The sequence below is a fragment of the Alexandromys fortis genome, unplaced genomic scaffold (assembly GCF_014885135.2).
Source record: "Alexandromys fortis isolate MF-2015 unplaced genomic scaffold, M_Fortis_MF-2015_v1.1 scaffold_87, whole genome shotgun sequence".
NCBI classification, from domain to species: Eukaryota; Metazoa; Chordata; class Mammalia; order Rodentia; family Cricetidae; genus Alexandromys; species Alexandromys fortis.
Window position 1 is genome coordinate 1,527,498 of NW_026067971.1, and position 16,559 is coordinate 1,544,056.

At 46.1% G+C, this 16,559-nt stretch overlaps 1 long non-coding RNA gene across 1 annotated transcript in view; it reads left to right on the top strand.

The window, feature by feature from the left end:
• The first annotated feature begins 5,433 nt into the window (after positions 1-5,433).
• The window catches only part of LOC126509681 (uncharacterized), a 26,805-nt gene continuing 15,679 nt past the window's right edge, over positions 5,434-16,559 (top strand). The window contains exon 1 of the long non-coding RNA XR_007594226.1: positions 5,434-5,491. This is a non-coding gene — a long non-coding RNA (uncharacterized lncRNA). The remainder of the gene's footprint in view (positions 5,492-16,559) is intronic.

Genomic DNA, 16,559 nt, shown 5'->3' on the forward strand with positions numbered 1-16,559 from the left:
CGTCCTCTTTTGAAATCATCCACACCCATTCCAAGGGTGCGGAGGTGGCCAAAATCCAAGATCCTGGGAGGCCTGGGGAGGGAACGCCCCGAGCCTCAAGGGAGTGGGACCCAGCTTCCTGGTGTCCTGCGCCTCTTCTAGGTCCTTTCCACTTAGCCCCAGGACTTGCCCCAAAATTAAAAACATTGGTTGAGGACTCAGTCAGCCCTTACCCTGACTCCCATCTGCCTTCAAAGGCTTGACTCTTGAGCCTTCCTAAGTCTGACTAACCTAGAGCGTCCTCTGCCTAGGATCTGCTTCTCAGGTATCCCACTGTCGCTTGGAAATCTGATCCGAGCATCTGCTAAAATGCAGCTAGAAATCAACTCTCAAAATTCTTCTTCCTCCTTCCCCCCAAACAGCTCTTGAAAAGAGTACTTGGGAGAGTCTAAGAGTCTTCTAGGCAGTCTAAGATGCTTCTAGGCAGTCGACAGTCAAGAACACCTTGGAATTTGGAGCAAATTCCTCTTGCTGTTGCCTCAACTTTATAATGATGGCAAACGCCAAGTGCTTAAGCTTGGTGTGCACGTGTGTGTGCCTGCGTGCGTGTGCCTGTGTGTGTGTGTGCGCGCGCACGTGTGTGTGTGTGTGTGTGTGTGTCTGATACCGTGAGAGAAGCTTTCACCGTGCACCTCTCTTTTCCCCAGCATGTGACCAATTGCGAATTTTTCTCTTTACAGGAGGGCACACGTCCAAGAGTCAGAACCCCATGTCTGCAGGCACACAAGCCCGAGTCGACGGCTGTCTGACTCCACATCCATGCAGTCTCCCCGAAGAAGCTTTCCTGCACTTTTAGACAACTGAGACCCCTGAAAAACACCCTCAGACTACCCTAACATGTTAGATTTGACTGCATTTGCCAGCACTGTGATGTCAATCAGTGCTCACCTCATCTGTGGGCTTATAAGACTCTGGAAAGCAGAGATGGAGGTTGCGGTGTACCCACGCAGCGTAAGGTGATGGGTCTTTAGTGGGCATCAATTCGTACTTACTCAGGAAGTAAATGATACCAGAGACCTTAGAATTTTCTGTCAGATTGCACCACCAAAAAAAGCAATAAATAAAAATGGGTTGGTCCTTGGGCAATTTAAAAATTTAAAAATTACATCACGGTTAATGCTGTGACCTGCATTGCGTTGGTATGCTATAGCTATGGGATGCAAAAGGAGAAAAACTCCTGTTAGCAGCAAGCTGTCTGGAGTGTGTAACCCCATGTAATTGGGAAGCAGAAGACGGGGCCTTTTCCCACCTCTGTCATGACACAGATATCACATCTCACCTCCCTTGCGGTGTCATGGGCTGAAGTCACACCACTTCCTTTGGGGTGTTTGGGTGTTTTGGAAAGGAGGTCACTGCAAGCTTTCCATGTCCTGCACTTGTGACATCCTGAGATGCGGGCAAGTAGGACCTATAGACAGCGCTAATACGGGAACTGGGAAGCAAACAGGAAACCGAGGACTACTGGCTGGTGGTGAGCTCTTGTTGGAGTTCAGTTCCGGCTCCAGACTCTAAGTTGATGTGTCCTGTTGTAGCAGAGGAAGATATGGTCATGTCCAGTTTCTCCACTTCAGAGACACTTTGTAACAGGACTCTTCCTGTAAGTGTAACAAGGTCAGGTCCACGTCAACTGGATTTCGATAAAGTCCCTACTAGCTCTGTAGCCCTCAGTAGGGTGTAGAATCTTGGACCAGTTGCCAATTATTTGGGGTTGTTTGTTTATTTGCTTGGGTTTTCGAGACAGGGTTTCTCTGTGTAGCTCTGGAACTAGCTCTGTAGACTAGGCTAGGCATATGCCACCACCACCTGACAATTATTTTTGATTTTGAGACACAGTTGTCTTGTCATCATTGGCCTGAAGCTTACTACACGACAAGGCTGGCCTGGGACTCTGCCTCCTGAGTGCTGGGATTAAAGGTGTGCACTGCCCTGTTAGGCTTTGTCTTAGACAAGTTGTGTGTGTTTTTTTTTTTTTAACTTTGAAGAGCTTCAAGTTCATCTGTCAGATGGCGGTATCAGGCATTCAAAGTTCATTTCTCTTTTTAATTAACTGAATTAACGACACACCCAGCTTCCCTCAGAGCCTAAAATGTGTCTCCAGATGGAAGAATTAAATACTATCTCCTTACTGATTTGAGTTTTGAGAGACAGGATTTGCTCTACAGCTCAGGCTAGCCTTGAACTTGTACTGATTTCCTACCTCTGCTCTGGAGAACTAAGATTACCGATGTGCCCCTCTTTGCCAAATCTCTGTGCCCAATCTACCCCCAGGTAATCTTCACAATGGCTTTATAAAGCAGTTAAGATCCAGGTTCCAATTCCTAATTCTAAGTTTTCCTACCATCACACCTAGATTTGTTGACTTGAAAAAAAAATAAGATTTCACAGATCTTGGCTAGGCAGTAGTGGCACATGCCTTTAGTCTCAGCACTCAGGAGGCAGGTGCAGGTGAATCTCTGTGAGTTTGAGGCCAGCCTGGTCTACGGAGAGAGTTCAAGGACATTCAGGGCTACACAGAGAAACCCTGTCTTAAAAAAGAAACAAACAAAAAAGATTTCATAGATCTGCACTTCTCTGTAAACATAGCCAGAATCTCTGGAGCACTCACTGTTGTAGTCTTTTTAGTCGGTCCAAGCTGGCTTTGAACACTCTTTGTAGCTGAAGATGACCTTGAACTTTTGGATTTTGTTTTGAAACAGGGTCTCGCTGACTGAGTTTAGCTGGCCTGGAACTTGCAGTATAGGCCAGGTTGGTCTCAGATTCATCCACCTGGCTCTGCCTCCCCAGTAACAGAATTGAAAATGTGTACCTGCCCAGCAACCTTGAATATCTGACCCTCCTGTATCCACCTCTCAAGTGCTGGGATTACAGCGGTGTGCCACCAAGTCTGGCTTCTGTGGTGCTAGGATCAAACCTAGTAAGGCCCCCTGCATGTTAAGCAAGCATTCTACCAACTAAGTCACATCTCCAGCCTCTTCGGATGCTTTTTGTTAAGCTTCTACATGTACACATTGCTATAATGTACATTTTATACTATTTAATGATTCTCTCTGTGTGTCTGTAAGAAAAATGGGTACTAGAACCAGAAAATGAGCAAAGCCTGTGGAGCGAATGCATCATTAGGAAGAAATCAGCCACATACAATAAACAAGTAGGTTTTTATATTGTAATCTAGGTAACCATTCAAAAGTCCCATGAAATAAGCTGAGTGGTTAAATTTGGACACCTGCCTCTGGGATGATAAAGGCTCTGGGAGATCCTACTAATTATACTCACGTCAAAAAAAGGTATAATTTGGGTTACTGAGTGGTACATTATTTATGGCAACACAAAGGCTCTGTAAACAGCGTGAATGAAATAAACGTGGGGCAGAAAGAGCCCAGGAAATGCATCAGGGGGGAGAAAGCAGACTCATAGATGGCATAGTTAATCTGGGCTCTCTGCTGTGTTTGGGCCGAGGTCAGGTCACTTCAGGTAGACGTGAGCCATAAACTGAATGTGTAAGGTCCTGTTCTGAAGCCTGACAGCTGAAGTGTCCACACACACACACACACACACACACACACACACACACACCACACTCACGACAAAAGAATGCAGGAAGGAAGAAAGGGGTAAGGGAAGGAAAGATAATACTCTGAAGGTTGGCAAAAAGATTTCGTGATTTGTTGGTTCCAGATTTTGAGTTACCTGAGGAGTTATTTGAGGCTGTGCAGTGAACAGTGCTTGGCTGGAACTCAGTCCGCTGAGGAGGCCTTGTACTGACTGACGTTTGCACTGCAATTTTGGATGGAGGGAATGTTGGAGAGGTCACTAGTCAGCTAGGTGACTGCATAGGTGCTGAACATGTTAATTTTTTAGCATATTGATTTTATTTATCTATGAAGGAGATGAGACAGGGTTTCTCTGTGTAGCTCCGGTTGTCCTAGAACTAGGCTGGCCTCGAACTCACAGAGATCCACCTGTCTCTGAGTGCTGGGATTAAAGGCATGCACCAGTATCCCTGGCATGAAGTTTGAATTTTAAGACTATTTGTGTGCATGCATGTGTGTGAGAGCAAGCACGCATATGTCACAGTGCATATGAGGAGCTCTGGGGAAAGCTTGGAGAGCCAGTCCCCTCTCGGCTTTCAAACAGGGTCTTTGTTGTCTGCACTGCATACATCAGGTTAGTTGGTCAAGAGCTCCCAGGTACCTTCCCGCCTTTGCCTCTCACCTTGTAGGCGCGCTGATGTTACAGACACGCGGCACCTGTGCCTGGAGTTCTGTGAGTTCTGGAGGTCTGACCTCTAGTTCTCATTCCTAAGGGGTGAGAACTTTACCCACTGAGTTACCTTCCAGGCCTGATGGAGTTTAATCATCATTTACGAAGAGGCAGGGTCTTTAAGAGGTGGCTGTGGAGGAATGGGGAGATGGTTCCACTGCTCAAGTGTGAAAATCTGAGTTTGACCCCAGAACTCACATAAAATATCCAAAGTGCAAGCTCCAGCACTAGGAGGCAGAGGCAGGGGGAATCTCTGCATTTGAGGCCAGCTGACTCATAGAGAAAGTTCCAGGACAGCCAGAGGTATACAGAGAAACCATGTCTTGAAAAACAAAAGAAAAGGCACGGCAAGATGGGAAGATGGCTTGTTAGCCAGCAGTTTAGAGTACTTGGCAAACCTTGCCTCAGAACAAATGAACAAAATATAGAGAGGTTGCTTGAGGAGCCACAGCAGAGGTGATCTTCTGACCGATGCACACATGTGCATGAATGCGCTTGCACATACACATACACACACGTACAGGCACACTCACAGTAGTGGTGATGTTATAGGAGTTGAATATTGTGGGAATGGGTTCTTTTTAGAGGATGCCCACCCCGCCCCTGCTTAAACCCCTCACTGTGGGATGCTGCTGTAAGATGGCTTCTGCCTGGCGCTCTCCTGTCGGTTCTGGCTCCAGAACAGGGAGAAACACATTTCCGTTCATTATAGACGACCTGTCACGGGTGTTCTGTTAGAGCAGCACCCAGAAGACTCAGGTTGTCACAAGTGTGCAGTTACTTGAATACTGTATTAGAACTTGTCATTATTTCATGCAGCGACTATAGTGATATCTTATTTGTGTTTTAATAGATAAAGCTTGCCTGAAGATCAGAGTTCAGAGCTAAGCCACTAGAGGCCAGAGAGTGGTGGCACATACCTTTAATCACAGGACTCGAGGCCACACTGAGCTACACAAGATTGAATCTGTCTGAAAGAGAAACAGCTCACACAAAGGTGATCCCGGTACTTGGGATGCCACGCCTTTAGTCCCAGCACTGGGGGGGGGGGGTGAAGACAGGAGTGATATGATTGGGCAGAGAGAAATATAAGGCGGAAAGAGACAGCTGTGGACTGAGGGCTGGTGGAGAGCATTGCAGTCTGCCGTCAGGCTGAGGACAGGATCGTCCCTTTGTCTGTGCCTTGGTAGAGGTAAGATCTCTCTAATAGTTGACTGCATTGCTTTTCTGATCTTCGGCTTGAAGGCCAATATCTGTCTCTGGGTTTTTATCGTTTGTGCTGCAGGTAACTAGAAACGGAAACCATTAGCGGTTGGAAACTCGAGTTGTTAGCGTCCCTCTTCTGCATCCCGGTGTAAGCCATCAGTGACGCCGATGGAGAGGGCTTTTCTTACACTGGCATATGCATTAGCTTTCTGTATCTTTAACAAATGCTGAGGTTAAGTCAACTTAAGGGATGGCATGATGGCTGAGTGAGCAGGACTCACACCATCCAAGCCTGGAGATCTGAGTTCAGTCTCTGGGTCCACGTAAGGATAGGAGTAGGGAACCAGCTCCACAGCGTTGACCTCTGACCTCTCCATGTAATCTCTGGAGCATGTGTACATATTAATAACAACAAAAACATTTTAAAATCAACAAAAAGGGAAGCATTTCCTTTGGCTCACATTCTTGGAGGTCTCAGGCCTCTTTGCTTCGGGCCAGGGGTGGCATGCTATATGAAGGTGGCAGAGGGGCCATGGTATATCAAGGTGGCAGTGGGCTGCAGAGAGGCCCATTCAACTTCCAGCTCATGCGGAAGAGAGGTGAAAATGAGAGAGTGGGTGCCCACACACCTTAGAGGGCATGCTTCCTGTCCTCAAGTCTCTCTTTCTCAGCCATACTACCTAGAGTTTTCACCGCTTGCCACTGAAGCAGTAGGCCAGTGATCAGCCTACACACATGGACCCTTGCGGACACTCCCCTCCTATGCCAGAAATGGGCAGAGCGTGAGGCACAGTTTTAGAATCCCAGTACTTGAGACAGGAGGATGAGGAGTTCGAGACTCAGCTACCTAGAGTTTGAGCCACCCAGATATGAATACTTACCTCAAAAGACAAAAAAGAGGGGCTGGATATAGCTCAGTGTTTAAGAGAACCAGATGCTCTTCCAGAGGACCCAGGTTCAATTCCCCAAACCCACATGGCAGCTCATAACTGTCTGTAACTCCACTCTCAGGGGAACTGACACCCTCACACAGATATGAGTGCAGGCAAAAATACCAATGCACATAAAAACTTAATTATTTAAGAAAAAATACGATGCAACCAGGATCAGGTAGACATAATTATGAATAACATTAATGTTTTAAAGGAGGCTGTTGGTATTGTAGCTGTTTTTCAAGGACCCTCGATTTCCAGAGCTGTCTGCTGAAGTGTTTGCAGGTCAACTACGAGATGTTTAGGGTCTGCTTCAAGACAATCTTAGAGGGATGGGGTTCATTTGTTAAGTGTCTAGGTGGAAGCTCTGCCTCAGCCCCTTTCAAACCCCGCCCCTCAGAAAGCCCACCAAGGGTCAGCTCCTCTCCCGGAGATGCTCAAGGCCACACCTACAGGGTATTTAAGACCTGGCCCATAGACCTGCCACGTTTTTCTCTTCTGCCTACCTGACTTCCAGAGAGTCACCTGGGAGTAGTTTCACTTTGCCCTGTAGGTGGAGACTTCTTGTTAATTTCCCAGTTGCCCAGACCCGAATAATCACAAAGAAACTATATTAATTGCAACACTGTTTGGCCCATTTGCTCAGGCTTCTTGTTAGCTAACTCATGTATCTTAAATTAACTCATTTCTATTAATTTGTGTATTGCCACGAGGCTGTGCTTACTGGCAAGGTTCCGGCGGCAGTGTCTTTCTCCTTCGGCAGATACATGGCATTTCTCTGCCTACTCTCTCTATATACTCTGTTCTGATTTCCTGCCTCGCTTTACTCTGCTAAGCCATTGGCCAAAACAGCTTTATTTATTAACCAATAAAAGCAACACATATACAGAAGAACATCCCACTTCACTGCTTTGCTTTGTTTATTAAATCTGGATTTATCAATTCAGTCTGATTTGGCTTATCGCATCAACAGAGGAACCCACAAACAGGGCATCCAAAACTTATGTTTAAGAAGCCCTGGGTTTGGTCCTCAGCCCTGCATGAAACTGGATGTCACAGTGTGCACCTAGCCCCAGCATTTAGGAGATGGAGGCAAGAGGACCAGAAATTCAAAGTCACCCTAGTGACACAGTGAGTCTGAGGAAGTTAGTGACCCTAACTTAAAAAAAAAAAGTTGCCAAGTTGTGCCATTGTGTGTCTGGATTCCTTCATTTTTTTTTAAATAGTGCTTTTAAGTTTTGCTTGTATGCTAGCATACAACTGGACTCCTGCTTCTTCTTATGGCGGAATAACACCCCTTACGTGACTATGCCACACTGGACCAGGTTCAATCCCAGCTTCTCAAACCAAAACTCAAAAAAACAAAAGCCCACCTTGGGTTCCCTGCCCGCATGTGTTTGTCCATTCATCCACCGAGAGGTAACTGTGTTGTTTCCTTTCCTGGCGCTTACAAAGAATGTTCTTACAAACTTTGTATAGCAATACGTTTTCCTTTGTTGGGGTTTATACTAAGGTGAGAAAATGGTGAGTCCTGTGATAATTCCACACTTAACTTGGGGAGGGACTTTGACCAAGCTGTTTTCTATACTGGCTTTGTTTCCACCGGCAGGGTGGGAAGGATCCGTTTCACCACGTTTTCTCCAGCACTTGTTATTGCAGCCACTGTGGCCGCTTTCTGCCTTCTTAGGTTCCCTGTGGTACTGAACACAAGTGTTTTCCATGGAAACAAGCTAAGGCGACTGAAGGCACCGGCAGAGCTTCATCGAAGTCCTTTCCTGAAGAATCGGAGACCAGTGCCCAACAAGCGAAGGAATTAGTGCCCCTTTGTGGGGTTGCTAGTGGGTGTCCGGGGCTGGTCATGAGTCTGGCACTCAGAATTTTCTTGTCTGTCTGTTTCCGAGACAGGGTCTTACTATACAGCCCTGGCTGTCCTGAAACTCAATACGTAGACCAGGCTGGCCCTGAGCTCACAGAGATCCACCTGCCTTTGCTTCTCCAGTGCTGGATGAAGGCCTGTGCCATCACATCCTGTTAGGTCCTGGTTCTTAGATTGAAGGTTGGCAGATTGCTGGTGCTACCCTGCTACCCTGAGAGGAGGAAGGAGTGCTTTCTAGGAGGGGCGCATTCCATAGCTAGTTCCAAGGAAAGGCAGGACTGGGAAAAGACACACTGTTGCTTCTAGTGGGTAACACATTAGGATTAAAGACAAGGAATGTATCAGCCTCTTAGCCTACCGTGGCCCCCAGTATCTCCTCTGGATCCAAGATTTAAACCGCTATGATGCACAGGGGCAGGAGAGAAGCATCCAGATGTGGTCAGCATCATACTACTCGTTTATCAGCTGCTGTGATAAACACCATGACCAAAAGCAGTTTCTAAGAGTGCATTTTAGTTTGTGGTTCTAGAGGGCCATTGCGGTGGGGAAGACGCTGCTGTGGGAGGCCTGCAGACAGGAAGCTGAGGGAGCACAATTCAGCTGTACACAGGAAACAGAGCGGGCGGGAAAGGGGTCGAAGCTGTGGCCCTTCCAAGTCCACCCCCAGAGACCACTTGCTCCAGCAAGGCTGAGCCACCTTCACGTTTCCTCTGTGATAAAAAGGAGTTATTGCTGGGCAAAAAATTGCTAAGGAACTGTCAAAAATTTTGTTGTTGTTGGCTTGAGACAGGGTCTCCCTGCTTAGCCCTGCCTGTCCTGGAACTTACTCTGTAGACCAGGCTAAAATCACAGAGATCTACCAGTCTCTGCCCCTTAATGCTGGGAGTAAAGGCGTGCGCCACCACACCCAGCCCAAAACAGCTCTTAAAGCATTACCATTTTGTGTTTTGTTAGTTGGAAATATTTCAGCTATTCTGAGGGGTGCACGATCCTGCCTCACTGTGGTTTTAGCTTCCATGTCTCTGGTGACTAATGATGCTCTATGTGCTTATTTACCATTTGAATGGGTGCCTTCAGAGCGTGTTTGACTATTCAATTTTTTTTCCCATTGGACAGCATTTTAATGTGTGAAAGAATTATACATCCTTCAAGACTGGAAAAAAATACTAAATTCTATGAATCCAGATGAGAAAAAAAAGAGACAAAGAAATGCAAAATATATTGGCTTGGTGACTCATTCTAGGTGGGTGTCAGAGCACTGTGAGCCGACTTAAGAATGAGGTCCCAGCGAGGGGTCGCCGTACCTGCTAATAATCCTAACACTTCAGAGACTAAGCTCAAGGATCATGGGTTTGTCTTAGCTACAGAATGAGTCCAGGTCACAATGAACTGGACTGGGGTGGTAGCTCAGTGAGAGAGGGCTTACCTAGTCTAAAGCCCCGTGTTCCAATCCCAACACTATAGAAAAAAAAAAGTGAGGAAGAGGAGGAGGGGAAATAAAAGAAAGACCAAATTAGGCTCGGAATGTGGACTAGGGTGACCAGTGACACAGTCGACTTTCCAGCCCCAAGGCGGCCCCTCCCATGGGAGAAGCACTGAGGTCATAGTTTACCATGGCATCAGAATAGAATGAGGCAACACCAGCTGAGGGTGGGGACGGAGCTCAGCCCGTGGAGTATTTGTCTTCCATGCATGAATTTCGAGATTCCGTCTCAGACCCTGTCATGCTCAGGTTTTTCCCCTTTTGGCTTTTTGAGACAGTTTCTCTGTGTAGCCCTGGCTGTTTTGGAACTCACCATGTAGACCAGGCTGGCCTAGAACTCACAGAGATCGACCTACCTCTGCCTCCCGAGTGCTGGGATTGAAGGTGTGTGCCACCACCACCTGGCAACAGCTCATATTTTATGTTGAAGCATTACCAGTTTGTTAGATTTTTAAGATAGCCAAGACCATGGGAAGGTTTTGTTTGTTTCCATAGTAACGGTGAAGAAAATCAAATATAATGAATGAATTAGTCTACCTGGAAGTAGCCAAGGGATATATGTAGTTAATTAAAATTTTTAAAATGTTGGCATTGTCTGGACTTCTAAAGTACTTAACATTGGCTTTTTAAGAGCATAAGAAATAATTAGGGTTTGAATAATTTGAATGCTATTTTATTTATTATGGTAGTGTATATGGTCTGTGTCTGAGTGTGGGCCATGTCATGTGAGTGGAGGTCAGAGGACAACTGGGGGACTGTGTTTCCTCCCTAACTGAGGTCGTCAGGCTTGTGTGACAAGGGCTTTATCCACTGAGGCATCTCATTGTCCCCAACACTAACTTCTAAAGGAAAAATAACATTTCCTCTGCGAACAAAGACTACCCACGAAGATACAGAAAAACACTTCTGTGTTGGGTCAGCCGTGAGGGGAGCAGGCATGTAAGGTAGGGGCGCCAGGAGGGGCATGTTTTACAGACCTTCACACACTTCCTTCTGAGGGCCAGGTTTCTCATTGTCGGGGTCTCTGTCCTCAGCTCAGCCCTGACCTGAGCTAGGGATATATACATGAATTCATTTGCACACTTGCCCTTGCTGACACTCTGGTGTCAGAGCTGATCAATGTGCCGTGGTCACCTTCCTGTGACATACGTTTGAAATGCCCATCAGTGCCCGCTCTCTCAACTCCAGCTTCAGTCTTGGCCCAGGCGCTGCTTTTGCATTATTTATCTGGCTATTTCTTCCATCCAGATTCCTCCCCATAATCCCCGGGTGCAAATTAGAACTTTTGAAAACAGCCTCAAGTTTTCCAGTCACTGGGGTGCTATTTAGCCTCATTTACTGGAGTAAGACTCCCTTCAATGGTGCCCTGGTGGCTCCAGAAAATGGATGCCCCCTCTCAAACTGCCTAATTGCATCTTGAGCATGACTTGGCCATTGGGCAACTTCCAGAGTTCTATTTTTATTTATCTCATATTATCTTGGTAGTTACTTTGATAACTTCTCAGAGTAACCAGATGGTATATTTGGATAAGCCACCGAGCCTCGGCTGTGAGCTATTCCAGGTGCCTTTATGGGGATACGTATCATATGCGGAGAGTACCTGCTTTATGGGAAGGTCATGATGTTCTGTGCAGACATAGCCATCACAGTGTCTTCCTATTAAAGCCACAAAGTCTTGTGAGAAAAGGGAAGGTAGGGATAGGAAAATGTGCTCAATGTACAATATATCCTTGCATGAAAAGGAGGTTTTTACACTTACAAAGTCTTTGTTCCCTGAGGCATTGTTACCTCCTCCACACAGTGTCTATCTTCTCTCACGCCTCCAAAAACTGTCCCCCCCCCCCACTCTTACAGAACAGATTCTGGTAAGTTTGTTCTTTGAGCCCCTGTTGGATGTACATGCCAGGGTCGTAATGAGGATTCGGGGGGTCGCTGCTGAGAGCACCCCCACCCACCCCTCAGCATCGCATCTGCTGAGTCTGAGGAGCCCCTATGCGGAAACAGAAACAGACATGCTCAGCGAAGCAAAGACAGATTAAGCTTGGGTTGTGGCAGAGAGGCAACGGCTCATTTTTGACAGCTTTCTGGCTGCTTGGTCCAACCCGAGAGCCTGCGTAGCTATCTGGTTGCACCTATGAGCCACCCTGCATTCACAGCAAGGCCCATGCTTGGTCCCAGATACACTGCTTAGCTCTCACTTGTTACAAAGTAAACACCTTTACCTGAAGTAAAGGTCTTTCAGTGGGGCACTGGAGAGATGGAGCCATAGTTAAGAGCACTTGCTGCTTTTGCAGAGGACCTGACTTCAGTTCTCAGCACCCATATTAGACAGTTCACAACCACCTGCAGCTCCATTTCCAGGGCATCCTACAACCTCTCCTGGGCCCCTATGGGTACCAAGCACTCACGCGGTGCACATATCCATGCAGGGAAATCCATACACACAGGCAAAAACCGAAAGGAGAAACAACTCAGCAGCCACTTGTTCAAATGCACAGACAATCTAGGTCGATGAAGGGCTCTATCAGCGGGAGCATGGAGACCATGCCGATGATGGATGTCGTTTTTTACCATCCTCCCCATTCCTTCTGCCTTGCTAAACCATTAGATTACATCCCTAAAGCTGGCCGCCAAGGTCCATTCCCTTATTTGAGCACTTCTTCCTCCTGAGACTGACTACCAAGGTCCAGCAATGAAAGTACTGGAATCTAGCAATCCAAAGCCTCCTTTTGGCTACCCTAATTTAGCTGTCCAATCAAATTTAACCAACTCACTGTAACACGGTTTCCCCCTTTATCTTTATAAACTGCCGTTTGCCTCTGGGTATTGTAACATGAAATGGATACGGAAGACATTCCATACAACATAAAAGTGAATAAAGTAAAATAAAATAAAGCAAATAATGGAAATGCTACATGAAACATGCTAGAGATGAGAGAGAGCATTGTAATTTCTCCTTGATTACCTCAGGAACTTTTATTTTTCAGTGGAGATTTATAAATCCCATCATACACTGAGCTTTACAGCCTAGGCATTTGATAAGTCTATGGCAGACTGTGCTACCTGGAGGCACAGATCAGTCTCTGGCATCTAAGGAGCGTCCCAACAAATAGAGAACACCACTGCCATCTACTAAATGCTTGTGTCTAAAATTCACACAATGAACCCAAGCGCTTAAAGTCATCTGGAGGCCGAGGCTTTGGAAGGTGGGTAGGCCATGGAGGCAGAGTCCTCAGAAATGAGATTAGTGTTCTTACAAAATGTCCCCTAGGAGGGCTCTCCTCTTGTGAAATCTAGAGTTTTGTTGTTATTGTTCTTCTCAGACACAGTGGTTTTTTTCTGGGGGGGGTGGTTCAAGACAGGGTTTATCTGTAGCTTTGGAGCCTGTCCTGGAACTAGCTCTTGTAGACCAGGCTGGCCTCGAACTCACAGAGGAAGAAGGAGGAGGAGGAATAAGAGGAGGAGAAGGAAGAAGGAGGAGGAGGAAGAGAAAAGAGGAGGAATAAGAAGAGGAGGAGGAGGAAAGAAAAGGAGGAGGAAGCTGAAACTGGCTTGTTGCCTGCTTTTATTTTGTGGCAGAAATTAAAAATTTAACATTAATTTTGATGTTTAAGCGTCATTGACTTTTGGCACAATAAGAAACACTTTCTTTAAAAAACAAGCCAACAGTCCTAAATATGAGCTCGGTGGAAATATGAGCTCGGTGGACTTCTGTGGGTCTCCTTCATGTTTGAGAATGAACTCACTGTCACCGCTTCATAAAGGCTGTCACAGTTCTCACAGAAAAGGGGTTAGAAATAACTTTGGGGCTGCAAAAGAGATCACTGCTCGATGGAGGTCTCAGAACTGCCAAACTTAGCTCTTGATCAAGAGGGAGCCCTCGGAAGGGGGAACAGGAAGTCACTGGTTTGTACTCTAACATAGGTGGTGAGTGTGTCTTTTCCCCATTGGCCGGGATCGAGTGCAAAGGAAATGAAACAGGGAGGGGAAAACCACTTTAATAGATAATGTAGCAGGACCTTTGTGTAAACAAAGGTTTCACTGGGGGTGGGGAGGGAGGACCATGAGTAAGGAAGATAAAAATACTTAAATTGCTTGTTGTAAACACAGGTTTTATAATATTTGATAGAAAAAGACTCATTGATAGTTAATGTTTCTTACAAAGAGATAGTTTACTCTGGAGCCTAATTTAAGTGACCAGGAAACAGGGAGCTAGGTTACCCCATGTTCCACGTTCTACCATGGAAGCAGCTTCATGAAGTTTTTCAGTAACTGGACAAAGCCGTAAATCAAGGCAGTGTAGAAATCCATCAGTGGGTACGACTGTTGCAGAACACCCCTTTATACTGTGTGAAGATGGACACTGTGATCGGTTTAATAAAGAACTGAATGGCCATTGGCTAGGCCACACCTCCTAATCTTTTCAAATAGTGCCATTCCTTGGTGACCAAGTATTCAGATCTATGAGTCTATGGAGGGGAGACTCATTCAAGCCGCCACCCCTGGGACAGGTCTCTCTCCCCTCAAAGAAGGCGGAGCTGAGAGGCCTGTCTAGAACATATCTAACCAGCCTGGTCCATCCAACACGCCTCCCTGTGTTGCACATGTATGCGTGCGTGCACGTGTAAGTTTGCAGTACCTGTGAAGGTCAGAGAGCAACCTAGGGTGTTCGGGTGTCCGGGTGTCCGTCCTCAGGATCGGCCCACCTTTGCTTTCTCACCAAGGCAGCCCCGCCCTCTTTTCAGCTCTCGTCAAGCCGACAGTGAAAACATGAAAGCGTGGCTGCTCTGCCACACGCAGAAAGGTGTGAAACTGCTGCTCTCACGAGTGAGCGACTGGCGACTGCCGCACTCTAAACCACAGATGCCACACTGGCCTTGCTCCCTCATGCAGGACCAATAATCGGAGCACAGTCGAGTGCATTGTAAAAATGCATGTGTGTGAAGCAAACACAGGAAGAGCGTGCGCTGGCGTCAGCATGAATTACTTCTGGATGGGGAAATTTTTAATGTTCTCTGTGTTCTGAATTTTTAATGGGTGATTTTTTTTCTCATCATAGTCATGCTTTTCTTCCATAATATTATTAAGTAAATGACAGAAGTCATTAAAGGAATAAGATGGACTACTTCTAAAACCTTCTGGGTCACCCCCATTCGCTGTATCCATTGTCTCCTCTGATACCTTTGGTCTGTATTTGCCACCCCTCTGCAAGCGCTGCTGGGCACTCAGCGTTCCTGTTCTCTGGCTGAGTGTAAGCAAAAAGAAAGGTAGTCTTCCTTGGGGATCTGGGTCTCTGCAAGGGGTCAACGCTTGCCTCCTCACCTGGAACTCATTTTTCTTGACTTGTTTGGCAGATGAACAGTTAATCACCACTTCATATAGCTATGGGAATTATTTTATTAAGAAAGCTACTGCTAACGAAAGATAAAGGACTATTTTTTTTCTTTTTTAGGAAAATCGATTGTGTTGGTTAGCTTTCCATTCCTGTAGCAAATACTTGGGACAATGAACTTACAAAAGTAACAGGACATGCGTGCGTCAGTGCCAGCTACCAAGCCTCATGTCTCTCCCACACGCTGGGAACATGCTGTTTCGCTGATGTCATCAATTTGAGAGCTCGTCCCTTCCTTTACTATTCACTGAGATAGGAGGTCTTGCGTTGTAGTCCAGGCTGACTTCTCCTGAGGAGCTGGTGTGTCTGGTCAGAGTTTGTTTTGAGTCATGGTTTTGGAGAGTTTGGCCCTAGAATGACTGATTGCCCCATTCCTTTGGGTCCTGTACCACACTATCCGGTCATAGCAGGAACACATGGTACAGTAAAATCTCTCATCTCAAGGCTACAAAGTCAAAGAGAATGAGGAAAGGACCAGAGTTCTATGACTTCCTTTAAGGACAGACCTCCAGTGGCCCAAACACCCACAACTAGGTACCACTTCCCGATGGCTCCATTACCTCCTGATAGCACTATGCCGGAGATCAAGACTTTAACACGTGGGCCTTTGGGGAACATATAAGATCCTAACTATGCAGTTAGTAGAAAAATGTAAGGGAGAAGAAGAAGTATCTTTCAACTGTCACCTTACGGAAATGTTCAACATCTTTAGTCATCAGAGAAATGCAAATCAAAACAATTCTGAGATTCCATCTTACACCTGTAAGAATGGCCAAGATCAAAAACACTGATGAAAACTTATGCTGGAGAGGTTGTGGGGAAAAGGGAACACTCCTGCATTGCTGGTGGGAATGCAAGCTGGTACAACCCCTTTGGACGTCAGTGTGGCGATTTCTCAGAAAATTAGGAAACAACCTTCCTCAAGACCCAATAATACCACTATTAGGTATATATCCAAAGGATGCTCAATCGTGCCACAAGGACATGTGCTCAACTATGTTCATAGCAGCTTTGTTTGTCATAGCCAGAACCTGAAAACAACCTAAATGTCCCTCGATCAAAAAATGGATAAAAAAATGTAGTACATTTACACAATGGAGTACTACACAGCAGAAAAAAATAACGACAGCTTGAATTTTGCAGGAAAAATGGATGGAGCTAGAAAACATTATTTTGAGTGAGGTAACCTAGACACAGAAAGGCAATTATCACATGTACTCACTCATAGGTGCTTTTTAAACATAAAGCAAAGAAAGCCAGCCTACAAACCACAATCCCAGAGAACTTAGACAACAATGAGGACTAAGAAAGACTCACATAGATCTAATCTACATGGGAAGTAGGAAAAGACAAGATCTCCTGAGTAAATTG